Here is a 5,865-nt window from a genome sequence, read left to right as displayed (position 1 = left end):
ACATTGTAGTCCAGACTGACCTTAAACTCAGGTAGACCCTCCAGCCATAGCCTCTCCAGTGGAGAGAAGAGGGGCTCTTAAAACCCATGGAGAGTGTACTGCACCTTGCATCCAATGAGTGTCTCAGAAGCCCTCATACATTCTAGAAGCTTATGGTTCTTTATTTTAATCGTGAGAACACTTGAATCCATCATTATCAGAAACCCTTGAGAATGAAGGACTCTTTTCCTCCCCTTGTACCATTGATTTATTTGTATTTCTATTTTTTAAACATTTCTTCTGCAGTATAGCACACCTCATATGTGCTCATTCCAATGGAGGACTTAGCACAGACTAGCATTTATAATCTGCAATTTCCTCCCTCCTTGTCTTGATGATCCTGTGCAGCATACTATGTGTAGTATGTAAGATAGATCTACATTACTTACAATATATTCTGTAGCTATTTTACATTAAGTAATACTATACAACATTAGTAGACTAACAGATTTAAACATAAATAATTTTTAATGTTTTTCTTTTTAAATTTAAATGAGCTCAATGCATGTACATAGAAATTCTCACAAAAAAAAAAAAAAAAAAAAACACCTTTGAGGTACCAAATAGAAATTTTTAAAAAGTTAAATTTTCTTGAAACCAATAAATTTAAGTGTGAACTGATTTGTATATGAGTTCAAAATGGTAGACCTGACTATGTAAAAATTAATGTATATTTATGATGGATTTTGACTTGTTGTGTAGAAACTCAATGTGTACAGACAGCCTCAACTATCCTGCTCCCTGTGGATTATTGAGACCAAAGGCGAATAGATGATGCCTCAGGGCACTTCCCCAGTGTGGAAACAGGCCTGAGATCTTGCTGGGATCACTGAGAGGGTCCACTGCCAGTGACCTCTGAAACAGTGGTTAGGACTCCAGGTCCACCAGCCCCACTCATTAGCATGCACTGAGAAGAGCCATTTGTACCTCAATCATGCTCAGTTCCTCTTCAGGTACAGGGAGAAATAGGCAGTTAGGGATCCAGGTACGTATTAGTAAGAACTTATACAGCGGGTCTTTTCTAAGAGAGTATACAATTATGGCCAGACACACTTGAAGATACCAGAACTTTCCTCTTAGACTCTGTTGCGTACTCCATTGTCACGTGAGATGTCGCTTACAAAATAAATGGATCCACAGGTAAAGGTGCTAAGGGTGTTTAATGTGCAACCTTAGTGTGTGTGCCTTAGGACCTGTGCTGTAGAAGGAATGTGGTAAGCCTTAAAGATGCAACCTCTGTCTCAAGAGTTCAAGAGCATTTGGAGGCTGCATGATTTCCAAGTGATAGAAACTGCTGTGCACGATTTCTCGAGGCAGCACTGGAGACAGCTGAGGTGGAGGGAGATCCGAGCGAGCCCACACTGGTAACAACCATTCCTCCCAACCTCGACGTTCCTAATTCTCAGAACCCTGGACAGTTCACAGGATCTACCCACCAGGGGCCTCGGAATCAGAACACAGCCTAAGACTAAATTCCATTCTTGTCTGAAAACCTGGCACTTAGGACAGATGTAATTGAGTCAGAAGGATGAAGAAATGTAAGTGTCTGTCAATCAAATTCATGGCAATTACTGTGGCAATTCTCACTGCCTCTGTAACTTACAGTCTCAGAATTTGTATTTCAAGGACTCCATTTATAGATGCCGATTGGTCCTCAAATGTACTAGCAAGGTACCCAAGGGCAGATATGATCTAGTTAGATTTCAAACATTTCTCCTGGCCCCAGACAGACTGGGGACACGCCCACATCCTTACACAAATTTTTGGAGAAGGTAGACATTGTTGCAGTGGCATAGAAAAACTTTAAAATGCTTTTTATTTAATTTTTAAACATGCAAAAGACAAAATCTATAGCCAATTCAATTACCCAATAACTAAAATTTAACACAGTTAAATCACAAGGTTATGAAATTACCAGTGATGTCACTTACTTACCTGTCAAGCTCCTGTCTTCCGTGTGATTTATCATTATCCTTCAGTTATTTGCACTTTCTCTAGCAGTTTTGATTACACACCCTTTCCAGTCCAATTCCACCTGGGAAATTAATGCTGGGAGTTTGAAAGTTATTACAGGGGCTTAACTTTGTTCTTCCTAATTTCTTAGAGAAATGTTGTTAAATATTATAGTGAAAATTTTTTATATTCATGAAAATAAGTAAGTAGATAATATACAAGAGTTACTTCAGAAATAGGAGGAGAGTCTTACATATCTGGGACAAATTTGCTGAGTCTTGAATTTTAACATTAACTTCAGTTAGTCCTAGAAGTTGGAATTACATGACCACTACTACCCTCTTTACATCAACTCCCAAGGTCTATGGTGTTCTTGTTCCATGTTTTTCTGTTAATATCCCCATATACCTAAGTGTGGTCATGGCTCTGCTCTTCCCACACACCCTTTAGAAAGAAAATATTTTTCTAGCATTGCTGCTAAGGAAAGGGGATTCTGGTGTGTTGAATCATTGATCTTCCATACCTGATGATGAACTTGTATCTGTGAAAGGAGAGAGGTATTCCTTTGCAGAACCAATAGCAGAGTCCTGATGTTTTGAAGAAGGTAAAGTCAACCCAGTGGAAGTACATGACCATGAGTTAGAAGAAGGATGCTAGGCATCCTCCGTGTATTGCCTCCATACACTAGTCCCCTGTGTGAAGCTACAGTACATGACCATGAGTTAGAAGAAGGATGCTAGGCATCCTCCGTGTATTGCCTCCATACACTATTCCCCTGTGTGAAGCTACAGTCGGGAGAGAAGCTTTTCCTCTATCAGTCCCAGAGAGTATGAACACAAAAATTATTGAACTCTAATAAAGAAGCAATTAGAATGCTTATGTATGCTTAATTCCTCTCATCTATGAAAAAAGAAGACAGAATGTTCACATTCATTTACAGGACACTGGGTTCTGTTTTGTCCATTTTCTTTCTAATTTTCAATCATCCGGATTCTCAGTGGTCAAGAGGGTTGCATGGGCTGAGATCTCTGTTGACCAGCATGGCCTTCAGACAAGCTGGTTGGTCTCATGCCTCCTCTGCACTGAGGAATCTATGCTTACTTAAGGCGAATTCTGCCTCCTGTTCCCATGCTGGATAGTAGCCATGCTGACTCAAGAAGCACTGTTCACATTATAAAAGCCCACACTGAAATTGGTACTGTCCTTTCTACCTCCAGTGTCTTAATTATCTGTCATCACTGTGCTGGTTGAACTGTGTATGCATTGCCTGGCTCTTGTCCCCACGTGTATTGCCAGCTCTCATCTCCCAAGGCTCTCTCTTATCACTGCACTCACTGTTGGCCAAAGTCTGCCTGCTTCTTCCAGATTTCTCCAGGCTCAGGGACAAGATGACAAAAATGTTTGAAATTCCACTTGAACTAGGTTTTTATGGAACTTTCATGGCTTTTACTGTGAGAATTGATACCTGTTTTCCAGCTGAGGATTCATTCATTCGTTCATTCATTCCTTTCTTTCTTATTTCTGTTTTTTTTTTTTTAATTTTCTTGACAAAAATATCTCAAAGCATTACTGTTAGTCAGAACCACTATATAAGTGGGTCAGTTTATGCGTGACAGTTTCCTGGTCATCAAGATGAATAGGTATGATGAATGATTACAAAGTTGCTAACATTGAGAAGTGCCTCTAACCCAGCATGATGTTACCCTCTACACATAACTGTGAGGTTTTAAACACATGGAGTATCATAATGAACCATTTAATATGAATAAAATATGATCTCTGTGACCTAACACTGTAAATATATGGGCAATATTTACAGTCATTAATACACTGAGGTTTATAAATTGCCCATTGACCAACTATGACTTTACCATACTTAAAATATATGGTTTTCTTTAAGCAATATATTAAGTACTTCATATATACTGTGAATTTTTACTTGAAATACTGTCATATACAGTTACTATGTATTGTCTGACAAGTATCAGAACTTTTAAAAGTATGTTCCAAGGTGGGGGCTGTTATAATATATTTAACCGTATGCTAAATATATGGGTTTTTGTGTGCTGATTTTTGTTTTCATAGGTTTTTTTTTTGATATATTGTGTGATGTGTATTGTATAGCATATGTACATATTCTTGTGGGCACATGCAATGTGAATGTGTACACACTGTGTACACATTGGAGGGTACAGTTGATGTCAGGTATCCTTTTGAGACAGGAACTCTCATTAAAAGTAGATGTTACTGGTTGGGCTAGTCTGGTTGACCACTGTGCCTCAGAGATCAGGAACTCTCATTAAAAGTAGATGTCACTGGTTGGGCTAGTCTGGCTGACCACTGTGCCTCAGAGATCTGTCTTTCTCCACCTCAGCCCCAATATTGGAGTGACACAATGCTCAGCTTTTGTGTGGGTGGTGTAATCTGAATCCAAATCCTCATGCCAATGGGCAGGCACTTTACCCACTAAGTTTATGTCTGCAACCTAAAGACCTTCTTTTCTGTCAGTATTCGATTTTGAGGCTAGTCCAGTCTACCTGTACACATCAGGCAATTAAGGCATATATACTGAAACAGTTCCTCTGCTCTGGATAGGGAGGTGGGATTGCAGCTTCTCCCTTTGTAATAGCAGTGTTTCTACAGCACAAAGCAGGACTCTGGTGTAGAAACACACTCCCCTCTTCATGCCTTTTTGGGATGCTAATAAGGACTTATTTTCAGAAACTCAAGGCAATATTTCAGAAACTAATATCATTGTTCAATTCAAGTGCCTGTCCTGAAAACAAAATCTGCAATCGTCCTTGATGCTGATTTTTTACTTTGACCCAATTTCCAATCGGAATGAGACCGAGGGACCAGTGAATGATTGGCAGTTGTTTTGTGAGCTGATGGTGGTGATGATGCTACCTCAGGACTGGAAAACACTAAAACATATAAATTTTCTGCTTGGTAGATTCCTTCAAGAACTGTCAGAATGATGCTGCTGATTGAGTGTGGCCCAACAAGAGGCAATAAGCACAAAAGGCTATAGGACCAAAATTATATTTTCCAACTGGCTTGCCTCGTTCTTTTCTTGTGTTGTAGTTTTTACTTGAGTTTGACAGCTAATCTTTGGTAGGTGTGTGGTGATTACAAGTCTCCATCTTGCAGAAGCAAGGTTTAGAATCAGACTGACAGGGGTTGTATTTTAAGCATTTATCATTCAAGGATTCACAAATATCCAAATGGCTTTCTGTAGCTGTATTGACAACCTGGAACTGAAGTACTCTGGTGTGCAGTTTGCTGTTATTAGACCAATGTTTTTGAACATTGAATGTGGAAAAGGAATACGGCCAGTCTCCTCTGTTGTCTATCATCCAGAGATAGGGTGTGCAGTGATAAGGCTGGTCATAGAAGTAGGAGGACAATTAACATTGGAAAAACAGACTGCAAACTAATATGCATGAAAGACCGATGCCTTCTATTTGGAAATAGGCATAGAGAAGTAGGAGGCTGGGCATAGAAGTTGGAGGACAATTAACATTGGGAAAACAGACTGAAAACTAATATGCATGAAAGACCGAAGCCTTCTATTTGGAAATGGCAGCAGGTGACTGTCAACAAAACAATGCTGGATCTTTGCATTGAAATATCTCATATGGGGGATGGAGAGATGGCTGAGGGGTTAAGAGCACTGACTGCTCTTCCTGAGTTCAAATCCCAGCAACCACATGGTGGCTCACAACCATCTGTAATGAGATCTGATGCCCTCTTCTGGTGTGTCTGAAGACAGCTAAGGTTACTTACATATAATAAAAATAAAATCTTGTTCTAGCACCTTAAGGTGTGCTGTCAAATTGCTGGTGTATGCTCTTTCCAGTTTCTTTTTGGAAG

The 5,865-nt window shown here is 39.6% G+C and overlaps 1 long non-coding RNA gene across 1 annotated transcript in view; it reads left to right on the top strand.

Moving 5' to 3' along the window:
* The first annotated feature begins 1,226 nt into the window (after nt 1–1,226).
* Nucleotides 1,227–5,865, top strand: part of LOC116068981 — a 50,214-nt gene continuing 45,575 nt past the window's right edge. The window contains exon 1 of the long non-coding RNA XR_004109788.1: nt 1,227–1,577. This is a non-coding gene — a long non-coding RNA (uncharacterized LOC116068981). The remainder of the gene's footprint in view (nt 1,578–5,865) is intronic.

The sequence above is a fragment of the Mastomys coucha genome, unplaced genomic scaffold, assembly GCF_008632895.1.
Source record: "Mastomys coucha isolate ucsf_1 unplaced genomic scaffold, UCSF_Mcou_1 pScaffold22, whole genome shotgun sequence".
Classification (NCBI taxonomy): Eukaryota; Metazoa; Chordata; class Mammalia; order Rodentia; family Muridae; genus Mastomys; species Mastomys coucha.
This window is presented reverse-complemented; position numbering and strand designations above follow the sequence as displayed.